Source organism: Channa argus, chromosome 19 (assembly GCF_033026475.1).
Source record: "Channa argus isolate prfri chromosome 19, Channa argus male v1.0, whole genome shotgun sequence".
NCBI lineage: Eukaryota > Metazoa > Chordata > Actinopteri > Anabantiformes > Channidae > Channa > Channa argus.
Window position 1 is genome coordinate 9446200 of NC_090215.1, and position 13831 is coordinate 9460030.

Below are 13831 nucleotides of genomic sequence, written 5' to 3' on the forward strand. Positions count from 1 at the left end.
CGGTCAGGGTTAGGAACAAAAATTTTAGGGTAAGGTTAAGTTAGAAGATTGAATAAAGCCAAATGCTGCATAGATTGACAATGGCACACATGCATTTTCTTACTATGGTAACCAGTAACTTCTCACACTAGAGACGAATCTCTTTTTTAGATATAGTGAGATCATTTAAGTGGGGTTCTTTTGAATGATTTTAAGATTTGCTACACATTACCATTACATCCATTAAAAATAACTGCACAAATTAAATATGGCAATTTACCATTTAACATTTTGCTAACCAACAGAATTGGCAACATGCAATAAATGCACAAGAATAGTGAAGGAATGCAGAGTGCATGGAAAAGTGTGGAGGAGGGCAGAAAGCATGTTAATGATGAAAATGCTGCTGAACAAGCTGGTGAGCAGGTTTGCTGTGCTGTGGAGAGCTTAAAGGATATAAAAAAGGAAACTTGGCTAAAGAGCTACCTCAGGTTTAATAGAAAGCCCTCCAAAATGGTGATCAGTATGCTGGAGAAGAAAATATCTAGTAAACTAGTCATGGAGGAGGAGGACCTGGAAGCCTATCTGAAGCTCTTAGATCTATGAGGGCAACCAAGGTTAACTACTGCAACATAAAGAGTTTAAGACAGGACCACCAAAGCTTACTGAAATGATAGAGAAACTTGAAGAAACTAAAGCTGCATCTGCTACTGCTCTGAATGGTCTGCCATAAAAGTTCAACAAGAAATGCCAGCTGGACCTGAAGACACTGAGTCTGCAAGAAGTGGGCGATGGGTCTTCTTCCTGAGGCACCACCACCTCTAGAGGCAGGCTTATTGCTCTTTTAAACACTAAAGGCAAGATTTTTATTCTCAGTGATGGCTAAAAGTTTGATCAACCACCTTTTGGATAACTACTACATTGTTTCCTGCTGCCAGAAGGTTAGATTTCCTGAGTCTGTCTACGATAATATGAGACCAAATCCAAACAGCGTAGAAGAAAAGACCGACCTGAATGTTACACTGCTAGACCTGGCCAATGCATCCCACTATGTCCCTTATCAGCCGAGTTGTGGAACTTTTTCATGTTACAGGTTGCAACAAGACATTTGCTACTATGCAAGTACTTTGCTGACAACCCGAGGACCTGCCACTCGCTAGAGACGTACACGTCATGCTGGCAGCAGTTGAGAAAGGTCATAGCAATGGGGGCTTCATCTTGCCAGTCCTAGTTACAGCAGCTCTCATATTGCTCCTAATAGGAGCAACATAATTGGCCTGAAGACAGAAAGAACAAGTAGGTTTGAGCAGGCTATGGATCATGTGATCTAGTGTATATGACTTGCCCCGAACATTCTTGTGCACATCTCAAACACAGAGAGATTGGAAGCGGTACTGTCATAGGGCAGAATGAAAATAAAACTGGAGAAATAAAACCTTTGTTGTTGAGGAGAACATCCTGGTGCTGGAAGTGAAATGCTTGAGGGGTTTGGGAAGAGAGGACACAGAAGAGCTCTCAGGCAGCAATGCAGCAGACCTCAAGGTAGGGCAAGAGAAGATCAACATGGTACAGGCCAATAAAAGGCTAGTGACTATTTTGTTTAACCTGTTGGGACCCAAATCTGACTTTGGAACATCGTGTGCTTCCCATATTGTACAATTGTTTTAACAAAAATAAGAATTCCAGTCAAATACTGTACTATTAAAATTAATCACATCTTTGTTTCCCGCTTCACATTGTTTCTGTTCTAGCTTAATTCTAACTTTTATACATCCCCAAACTAAAGTTACATGTATTCATTGGCCCCTTTGACCAACATCCCTGTCCAAAACAGCATTAAAACACTCTAGAAGTAAATCGAGGGAGAACAACCTGTCACTATAGACCTCCCATAAACCAGCACAGTACTCTTTGGATTACCAGGGCCACAGAATCACTCTTTCTGAGCAGTCCTTTAATTACATGGATAAATAATAGATGAGACTTTACAGCAGACCCCTGAAACTTATTGAGCTGGCTGGGCTAACTGAATGCTAGATTGCAAAAGGCCCATGAATACATTATTGGACAAACTCTGATGGTCAATGTTACATGCAAGACTGATTGCAATGACATGATTAGGACAATGGGAATCATTGCCAAAGAGTTTCAGGATTTTGTAAGAAAGTAGGAATAGAAAGTTGGACAGAGAGACTGAGAGCTTGGTTTCCACTGAAATATTTTGTGTAAATTATATTCTGTCAAATTGTCCATGGTTACACTGACTAAAAGTGTCAGAAATGTTTGTGACAAATTGTTGGTTGTAAAATGTTCATCCAAAACAACATCCTATAAAGCACCTATTGATGCAATTAACCGTGTATTTGAATGCTGCCTTGTGTTTTCTAGTTTTTGTCCTCAGACAGCATGAAACATGGCCAACATTAGCTGACAGCAAAGCACAAAATCAGCTTGTCCAGGAAATATCATTGTTCCATTTTTGTCTGTTCAGATAATGGTACAATCAAAATTTTCTTTAGCCTAAATGTCGGAAGCATTTTGTTTGTGCAGCATTTCAAAAGTTAGTTTAAAGTGCACTTGACAGATGTCAGAGAGAAGCAGAAAAGAAAATATTTGTTTGTCTTTGTGTATCTGTGTGCATATATCCTTGTCTCTCTGTGTGTGTGTCTTTATGTGTGGTTGTTCCATCCAAAACATCTCATTATGCGCTTGGTCCATGCTCACATTGGCACAATGGCACCAGATCTGTTGACTAAAATTGTTTGGTAAGGGTTCCAAGACATGAAAAATTAATCTGGACCAAGAAATTTAGATTAACGGCTCAAGCAAAGAGCCGGCAAGCCTGGGGGTAGTGGTGGGTAGTTGGGTGGTCGAGAAAGGCACTGGATAGTCTACAGAGTAAATTAGCAGCATAAGAAACAATTTTGTTTTTAATTAGACTCCTTTAAAAAAAAGGAGAGAAAAAATAACTAGCAGTAATTCTTAAGTGCACTACTTACACAAAATAAAAAACTGACAAAAGGAAAGGAAGGAAAGATATAAAGAAGGTTAAAAGAAGTCTGACAGATGAATGGATCGAGAATATAACAAGGTACCTCACCCCCAGGCAAAATGAGTCAGATTCCACATACACTACATACAGTACATTTCTAAACACAGAGCTGAGGGAAGTAACTCCTCTTCTCTCCAAGAGCTCAGTTGAACAACAACTCACTTTGACGCCAATCGTAGGGTTGAGACTAGGGAGTTCATTTGAAAGAGGAAAGAAAGCTAGTTTTCTCCAGTGAAACCCTATCATCTTATTTCAAATAATGTATTTTTGCAGTGGAACACTGAAACGTTTGTAATATGCATTCCTCAGAAAAATGAATATATCTTAAAATATGACAGTCCTTCCTTTTTTCACTACTGTAAGCATCAAATTTAGAAAGAGTTGGCACTTTGTCATAGATTGTCATTAAATGGTAATTTTAATTCCCACCATTCTGTAAATAGAAATTGAATGAGCTTTCAACCTGGAGTCTGATTGACTAATACTGACTCTGCTGACTTGCACTGTGAATTCTCATTAAGGAATTTTGCAGAATCAGCTACTATTTTTAATGAACTTAAGTAAGTTTTATTGTCAAAACTTAGAAACAATAGTCGTTCCTACTTAAAGTTTTTAAACTTAAACTAATGCGTACTAATTTGTTATATTTAAAAAAAGAAAATTTAACAAAAAACAACAACAATACAAGACTAGATTATTGGTAGTCTTCCTGTTTGTTTGTGAATTAAAGCTACAGTATAATTAAAGCCAAAATGTAAACTTGTCTTGGTTATGGCTGTTTATTTTAACTAAAAATAAATTTTGGTTAAAAAACCAAAACCTTTATGAACAATGAAGTTGGTGTTTCTAACCCCATGATCAAATCTGTCACTGTTTTGTTTTTTGTTAAACTAACTAATCTAAACCAACCAGGAAGTTGAAAACACATGTACTGTAAATTTCCACAGCAGACACAGAAAGATATTGGCTGCTGAGAGAGATGTTTGGTTTAATGTTACATGTAGATAAATTGTCTAACTTTACTGCTTTAAGTCACATGTTATGAGAAAAGTGTGTGTTCATGTAAATTCACCTGTAGGTAGAGCTACAGGCTACAGTTCATGTACTGTATTAGCTAAGAGCATTAGCAGTGGATGCAAATAGCTTGTGTTTTCGGAGATGGGGATACAGTAGATCTTCAGTGTTTGCATAATTTTACCTAATAAATACTTTAAGGTGCAGCTACTTGGACCAGAATGAAGTAGAAACAAACCCTATTAAAATTAGCCAATTGCTATGAATGTCTATTAGCCTCCATTTGAGATAATTGTTTAATGATTGCCAGGAACAGCCTCTGTATAAAAAAAATAATTGCCCCAGCAGCTGATTTATGATCTATTCTGTTTCAACCTATTTCTCTCTCACTCATCCTCTGTTGCTCTATGAAAATCAGAGGTTTTGTCATCCCAGGCTGTGCAGCTGTCTCCTGTAGATCTTCTTACCTGAAATCCGCTCTCAGGATTACAACTGTCTTTATCAGGGATGTCCGAATACTACTTTGTTAGTATTAGCCGATGCAGAATACCGTCACAAGCACTAAACTCTCTTGTTTGTAGAATGAGTTGCTGGACAGTACAATCCTCATCAATCCACTGCAGTTAAGGAAGCCCCAAGAGAACAGACGTTATGTGTTCTCCTGCCAAAACCCATGTTCTTAGGCTGAAATATCCTGTCAAAATCAAATATGAACTATTACATATAATCACATATCATAAATTGTATGTCCCCTATGGCATGTCAGTCGCTATCATAATGATTAAACCTCTTTCTGGCTTTTCAGACAGTGGAACACCTACTTAATTGATGTGAAGCCAGGGGAGCTGACTGATATCAAAGTCACAGAGTCAGCACATTAATCTAGAGACATTTTTTTTTCCCAATTCCAATGTGCTGAGCTAATGTAAAGAGCAAACACAACTTAAATATGTCACTGCCAAGAACTTGTGTGGACCGCATCCTATAGCTGTTTACATAACTAAGCAGCCACACCTGAATTCACGAAGGCATCAGCAAAAATAAATACATAACTTACATAACCTACTGGCAACTTGCATCTGTGTATGGTTGGTGTTTTCACTGCTTTTGTTCGCACTAAGAGCCTGAGTACAGAACAGCATAATTCCACTCTGTCATTGCGGCATCTTTAAAAAAAAAAAAAAAAAAAATTATCTAATTTATTATTTGATTTGAAAAGCGAGCTTGAGTTCTTTTTGACTGCGTAGCTGAAGCTGTTTGTACTTTGATTTGTACATAGCCTTTAGGAGCTTCAAGACCTTGTAGGTTACCTGCCTTATAAAGCCTTTAGAAAAAATATTAGATTTAAAATTTTCATGCAATACAATACAGTTAGTATTTAAATATTCAAGGTAATGGTTTTAGAACAGTCAGAAGTGTTAGTTTGTCTCTGTAGCATGCACCCTGCTGTAGTGTCCATTGACTAACACGTCACACAATGACACATTTCCATTCCAGCATACTTTAGTTTAGTCAAAGACAACATCTGTCCTGTGTTTACATCACAATTTTTGTTTTAGACTGAAAACAAGAGAAAATGGTTGGAACAACCATCTGCAGTGCCAGATAGAGAGGCCTTTTCTGTGCTGCAGAACATCTGGTAATTTGTGTCCTATGTCTCTTTGTGAAACCCACTAGGGAGCTGCTGTCATGCAATTCCAGGTGTACAAGACAATGCGCGTATGTAGCTGCTTGCTAATTAGCTAATGGCCATTTGACCAGTTTTAAACTATTTCTCTCTGACCCCATGAAGAAGATGAGCAACTTTAAATAGTTTTTGATAGCAGGTTTGAAACCACAGTTGCTTGAGTTTGCCTGTTTAGACAACTTTGCATATACAGTAGTTACGTTCACCACATCAGAGTCAGAATGGTGCTGTGTGATTGAAACACCAGAATCTACTAAATCACCTCCTAGACCCCATTCAGTTTGCTTACAGAGCCAACAGCTCAGAAGATAATGCCATCAACCTGGCACTCCACCATGTTTTGTAACACCTGAATAACCGCATTCTGTTTTTGGACTTCAGTTCTGCTTTCACTACTGTGTTTCTATTATCCTCTTTAGTAGAAAGAGGCCCTTGAATATGCCCTCCTTTTGTCTCTGGATGCATGACTTCTTGTCCAACAGAAAGCAGTATGTTGGAGTGGGAGACTCCCTGTGCTTCAGTAATTGATCTCCATAGGGCTGTATGCTCTCTCCTCTGCTTTACTCACTCTACACCAATGACTGCACCTTCCTTAGCGACTGAGTCAAGCTTTAGGTTTAATGATGATAATCAGCCTTATCACTAATGGCAAAAAGCAAGCCTACAGTAAGGCTGTGTGTCAGGGTGTAAAGAGAATGACCTGGGGCCAAAGACAACGGTGAAGAGGATCATTGATATCAGAAAAAACAATATGCCCTTCCTCCCCCCACTGCTCATTTAGGGAATGGCAGTCATCGGAGCTGAGACACACAAGTTCTTGGGAACCACTATCCAGCAGAACCTTAAGTGGGACAAGAATATGACACCCATCTCCATGAAACAGCGGCTGAAAAAGTACAGAATGTCACAAGTGCTGCTGGCGACATTTTACACTGGAATCATCGAATCAGTCATCTCCTCCTCCATCACTGCGTGGTTCAGCTTTCATCATTGCACTCTAAACACATGCTGAGCTGTATGTAGTGCCATGTGAAGAGAGAATCATTTGTCTAACACTCCCCCTTCTCACAGACATCTACTCCTCCAGGGTCAATGAAAAACTCCCCTCCCAAAGGAAAATTACTCAGAGACCCCCCAGGACCAAAACTACCCAATATGCCACATTTAGCGTCACCTTTCTTTCCCACCGTTTATTTATATAACACCAATTTACAACAAAGTCATCTCAGGGCACTTTACGTGAATAAATCAGAGGTTATACCATCTAGAGTGAGGATATGGTTGGACAGCAAATTTCTGAGATTTTTTGCACCAGATAATATGATTTTAGTTTTGTCTGAGTTTAGAAGTAGTAAAAATGTAGGACATTAGGCCTTATGTCTTGCATGCTTTGATTATATAGATAGATATAGCCTGGTGTCATCAGCACAGCAATGGAAATTTGTGAGTTTGTGAGGCCTTATTGACGGTTCTAGTACTGTCATACATCTGTAATATTTGAGGGGAGGAGCTGGTGAATTCATTCTCTAATAGCTACAATTTTATTTGTAAAGAAAGTCATGAGGTCATTGCTGCTCAGAGTTAAAGAATACGAGGCTCAACAGTACTATGGCTCTTAGTCAGCGTGGCTACACTGCTGAGAAAGAAGAAACCTGGGGTTGTTCTTAATGTCCTCTATTAGTGAAATGTAAAATGTTGTCTGCCATTATGGAGGACTTTTTTGTACATTTTTAAACACTTTTTCCAGGCTAAATGGGATTCTTCTAAATACAGTAAGTGCAACGCCACTGTCGTGTTGCCTGCTTTAAGTTGCAAGTTTGTGAACTATACCATGGAGATCACCTCTTCTGGTGTAGTGTCTTCGTTTCCAGAGAGGCAACAGTATCTAGTATCATATGCAGTGAGGGTGCAGACTTATCAACAACATAATCAACTTGTACAGGAGTAAAGTTAAGTTGGCTTCTCTCCATTGTATTGACACATGTTGAAGCAAAGGCTGAAAGGATTGTTCCCTTAAATTTGTTCATGCATTTTCACTTAAGCACCTGCTGTAGTAGAATTTATTTTCAACTGCTGTATAGTCCATTATTGTAAATTCAAATGTTGTTAGAAAATGATCAGACAGAAGAGAAGCATGAGGGAATACTGTTAAATTATCAGGACAAGGTCTAGGTTGTGACTAAAACAGTTAGTGGGTTTATTTACATTTTGGGAAGAAACTGTTTAATCTAATAATGAATTAAATGCAGTGTTGATGCAGTTACCATCAGCATATACATGAATGTTAAAGTCATCCACTATGATGACTATGAGGACTTACTATTAATGCATCTGTGTTCAAAGTTCATTTTGGGCTTTGTATTGAGACTGGACCACACTGCGTACCTTATACTTGGTACTTACTGATTCTGAATATTCACTGATTTCATAGTGAATAAAAAGTGTCTTCTGCCAGTTGAATCCGCTACTGTATAGCAGATCACCTACGCATCTTCTGCAGAAGTCATCATAGACGTGAAGATTGTCTAACAGACCATAACCAAGATACACTTTACTGAGTCTATAAATATTACAATACAAATTAGGTCACTGGTGACTTCTATGGTAGCGAAGCACAGTTTACTTAAACACTACCACTCAATCTCCTCCAGATGGGCTTTGTCAAACTGAAACATGAAAGTGTGAAAAATGGAGAACAGAGAGCAGAGGCCCAAGCTGCTCCCAGGCTCACTAGAGAGCTAAGGCGAACACAGATGGAGACTCTTACACTCACTGGCAGTTTGGAGAGTCAGATTGCATTTCCATGCAGCTGTTGGCACTTTTGACAGCTTCCACTGTGTTCATGACCTGAGTCCAGAAGAAGCCCCCAAGTCCCCAAACTTCAGTATTCAGTGTTGTTGAGTGGGCCTACTTTGACAGCACCACACCAGTTCTAGACACAATGGTTTCACTTTCATTAAATAAAGAGAGGACAATTTTGTGTAGTGTTTTTCCTCGTGTGCAGTCAGGCAAAGAACAGCGAGTGTTGACTAACTTGCTGACCCCAGTGTTAAGTTGCACATGCAGGAATTTCCTGATAGATAACCACATACCAAATAATTGCAGTTTCAAATAGGGGACTCTTGTTTGTATCCGTACTACAGGTATCAAATAAAAAAGTAAAGATGGAATAAAACAAAGACAAGCCATAGATGGCAACATAAAATGCATTGTGTTAGCTTTTTGTGCTAACAAGCCTATTAAAGGACACTTACAGGGATTTTTAACTTGCTTCTTTTTGTTATATTTTTGGCAATAGATGTACATAAATATCATTAAACGTCCCTTTGACTTAATAGTAAAATATCTCTCTACTTCAAGGCAAAAAATGCCTCCAGATGACATCAATTGGAGGAAACTTCAGTTCAGATTATGTCATCTTGTTGCTCATACTATGACGTTTTACATCATGGCCAACCTGCTTTTCCAGAGCTCCCCCAGATAATATCAGCTGAACACCTAATGATTAAAAAAGAAAAACCTCTTCCTGGCGGTTTCATCTGGAGTTTTTTAGCTAGAAGCAGAGAAATATTTTAATACAGGGAAGTCAGAATGAAGAATGTACAATTACACCTTAAACTAGAGTCATAGAAAGAAAGTTGAAAATTGATGAAGTCGCCCTTTAAGTAAATATTTCTCTCTAGGCTGCCCAAATTTGGCAGGTATTAAATGAGATTTCCATGTGAAAGTATTATGCCACATTTTGGATGACAAAAAATTTTTGGATGGCTATAGTTTGTGATTTTAGGCCAACCAATCTTTAGGATGCTGTGTGTTTCACCCTGGATGGGTTTTGCTCTATTCATATCCAACTCCCTTTGGCTTCAGCAGTGTGGCAGCAATGTAAAGGCCTGTGAAGATGCTGGCCAAACTCTGTCTATCCATGGCTCTGGTCCCAATTGATGGCAGCCAGCTGACACATCTCCAGGTTGCTATTTTTCCACATCCTAGTTATTTACCTAGCTGGAGCTGTCACTGTGAAGGTTTTGGTAGGCAAGCGTTTTACGTTCCTCTTGCCTGCCGTCTTCATCTGTCTTCCTTTTTTTACTTTATCTTACTTTTTCTTAGCCTCCCTCACTGCCCCTGTTTCTCCTCTCTTATCTTACCATCATGCGTAAAACAAGCTGTCTGTCATACTCAGAGGAGTAGGCTGACATTTGCACTTGAATATCGTAGTCATTTGGTTGCCCTAAAGTGCCTGAACATACAGAACCCTACTTTGCTCTTGAGATGTGGGCAAATATCAGTGGCTACAATCTCACAGCTGATACCTGAGTATGAGCACATGGTTTGCATCCATGAATGTTTTCTGCTGGTCACATGTGATACTGAGCTATCATGGGGCATTATAGGGCATTTTACATTGGTGTTTATAACTCAGTTTATTTACTTCATAGGCTGCAGCAGGTGGGATTATGGCAAATGGCAATATTGAATTATTGATATAAATCATGTATCATACGTCTCTTTCAAAGATTAATTAATAACACGGAAAACACGGGGGCTTAACTTTCTCTAATACATACAGTTTACCTTTGTGGGAAACTGCACTGTTATTTAATCTCAAAGCAATAAATCATTTAGGTGTATTACTGTTGTTGGTAGAAGCACATTGCTTTAGGATGTTGAAAAATAGGAAAACTGACAGTTTCAGATTTATTGTGAGTAATTCTAAGGCTGTAGCCTAGCTCAGATTCTCTCCGCAGCTCGAAAAGTCCATACATTCAGTAGGGTAGCAGAGTGTCTTGAAACTGATTGCTTTGTAGTTTCAGTTTTTTATTTATAATACGTATACTCATTATTAATGACCCAGTGGGACATGCAAAGTTAAAGGTAGTCCTCCACTGTTTTTTTTTTTCTAAAATTAACATAATTACAATCAGTGAAATGTGAAATATAAGCCCTAAGTGTGCAAAGAAATTTTACTGAATCAATGGGTTTACTCAAACACTAGCTGGATCGGCAGAATACCAATCACTTTCCATACATGTCACAATACGTTGGCTTCATTCCAGCAGCAACCAACCTTTGCTTTTTCACCGCAGTGTCCTTGCTTCTTTGTCAAGCTGCCATCTTTATGACCAGCATAGACATTAGAAATAAAAAGTTTTATATGTAATATAGTCGGACCAGCCTTAAAACCCATTACCTATTTCGTGCAACATTTAGCGTGTCTCATAAAATACAATAGAAACATAAGTACATCTGTGTAGACAACAATACACTAAAAGGAACACTGATTTCTTCTTTTCTCATTCATAACAGTATTACCTCACTACTGCCATGATTGTGTTGTATGATGATTTTCATTGTACAGACGCACAGTACAAATGATTGCACTGTTAGTATTGTAAGTGCTGAAGTGCTTCAGGTTTGACAAAGGAACCTAAATGCCACAGAGAGACAGAAGGAGCTTCATGTGTCTGTCCTTGAGTGACCCAGCCAAAACCCAGACTTAAAGTCGCTGGTTGTCCTGAGGGTACTATAATGTAGCCAATACAAACACAGCAGACAAATCATTTACATATTGAATATTCTGTAAAATACAAGCCATGCCACACTACAGAATGTGAGTATTATTAGAAACTGGAATGTGAGGAGCCTGAGAAAGTAGCACAGCCAATAACAGCATGTACAATAGCAGAAGTAGGCACAGAGGTGCTGGCAGCTTTAACTAATCATCTTCTTGAACAGTCAAACATGTTCACAGATTTGTAGCTCAGCTGATATCAGCTGCTCATAAACTGTAGTGGTGAAATCCATACAAGTTCCATGATATACTGTATATTTACATCGAAGCAGTTACCTAAAAAAGGGGGTTATCACCAATAAAGACTGTTCATGTCATAGTGGCTGGAGATATTGAGGTTCCTGATTTCACAGCCAAAACAATTTTTCACCCAAGCATGTTTGGTCAGTTATTTCCGTCAATATTAATAAGTATTATAATTTCTTTACCAGCACTTGTACGTGAGCATTAGTTAGCATTAGCTGGTTGAGGTATGACTTTTGTTCATCCAAACAATAAATTTCATTCACGTAGCAATTCTCCCCCAGCAGAGCAAAGAGTGCCCTGAGGAAATAACTGAAGGCACTGAAGTAATGCACTGTATTTTTGTCTACACCTACTGTACAGTCTGCTAAAATACACTTTTTCAACATAAACTCCTCTCTCTCAGTCAATCCTTCCCTCCCAGCTATAATTCTACAAAGTTGTGTGTCTTATGTGTGTGTGTGTGTGTGTGTGTGTGTGTGTGTGTGTGTGTGTGTGTGTGTGTGTGTGTGTGTGTGTGTGCCTGCATGTCTTGTGTGTGACCAACAAAGCATGTTTATGTGCATCTGGAGGCAGTCATTGCTGAGAAACCTAGAGACACTCCTGAGACTGGAGCTCCAGCAAAGGCATTGTGTTCACATAATGTGTGAATGAATAGAGACACCCTCTATATGACTTCATCTATCATGGTAGAAGCGTTTGTGTCTCTGTTGATCACTCCTGGAGGGCTAATATATGGATGCATATGTGAAATAAATCTTAATGTACATGTACAGTATGTGGGCGATAAACTAATTTACAAGAATAATTTATGATACACTTGAGCACAATCCAAAGATATGCAATTTCAAGTCTAGATGCTGTACTGGTGGCACAGTTGCAAAAGCAGATAAGCAGCAAACATTACATGGTGTGCTAGCATGAGTCACACCCATTAACATCCATAAAAGATCCCTAGCATGGCACGCAAACTGTTTTATAATGGACAAGTGAGCCAGCCCACCTTCTACTATAAGATACGCATATTTCTTGCCGTGGGAATATGACCGAATATGCACACATGATCCATGATATAAGCCATTTCAGTGGGGTTTGACTTTGGAACAAAATAAACCCTAACTAACCTTATTTCCTGGGACACGCAGATTACATTACAGCTGATTTCAGTGGTAATTTTGTTAACAAAACTATGTAGCCTTTTAAACTATTCTTGCAATAGACAAGAACAATACCAGTAACCATGGCAACTGTACACAATAAGATAAAGACAGCTGTTACCTCAAACACTCTATATATTAGTATTGTAAAGATAATTAGCTATAAAGATTAAAAGCATAGGATGAAAATGGGACTAATCCATCATAGACTAAAACTAGACCAAAATGTTGACTAAATGACAAACCAATACAAATCTGATCCAAAATCAAAGAAAATATTTGACTAAAAATAAGTTATATGTTAGTCACAAGTCAAAGACTAGAACTGAAAAAACTAAAACTAACATCAGGTGCCAAAATAAACAGCCAGTCACGTCTGTGGGTCTGTGGTGATCAACCAGCTGCCTTGTAGTTGTCAGTGGATTTTACTACTATGCTGGTGCAAGGTCATTGTGACAAAGACCTCATTACTTTGTATGTGTGTTAAAGGATGTTATCCTTGTCAAAAAGTGCAGTGGCAGAAAATATGGACCTCTCTGGCAGAAGGGAGACTGCAGACTGTTCATTCACCCTTTCAACAGAAACACACACAAACTCACACACGCATACACAGTATATTATCACTTACTCCTGTGACACAAATTAATATGTCTAACAAGCCCACAGCCGACAAAAGTAACATAGCTTTGACTTTCACTCACAGTGTACTGTAGACACACATACACATAAAGAGAAACAATTCTCTTTCTTCTAAATCTGAGTTTCCCTCAAACACACACCTGAACACGTGCACACACACACACACACAGTGGGGCATGACAGAGAGCTATTGACTGCATATACCTGGCCTGACAGACCATTCACAATTTCTCTCTGCGTGAAACCTAATGTACTGGAAGAGGTGAGTGTGTTTGTGTGTATGAGAGAGTGAAAGGGGTGAACTGAGAGAAAGGAAGGAACATGACTTCATGGCACTGTGTGAATATTTTTGTATTTTCCTACACTGTTGTTTTTGCTGGCGTTGTGTGTCTTTGTGTCTTACCTCTGTGCTGCTTAGGTTTCTTTAGAGAGTGCAAGGAGTTGCGGGTTGTTACACAGGTCAGCTCGTACTGAGCAGCACTACAGCACTG

The 13831-nt window shown here is 38.8% G+C and overlaps 1 protein-coding gene across 3 annotated transcripts in view; it reads left to right on the forward strand.

Annotated features, from left to right (window-relative positions):
• cntnap2a (contactin associated protein 2a) overlaps positions 1–13831 on the forward strand; it is a 292011-nt gene that overhangs the window by 109043 nt on the left and 169137 nt on the right. The window lies entirely within an intron of this gene.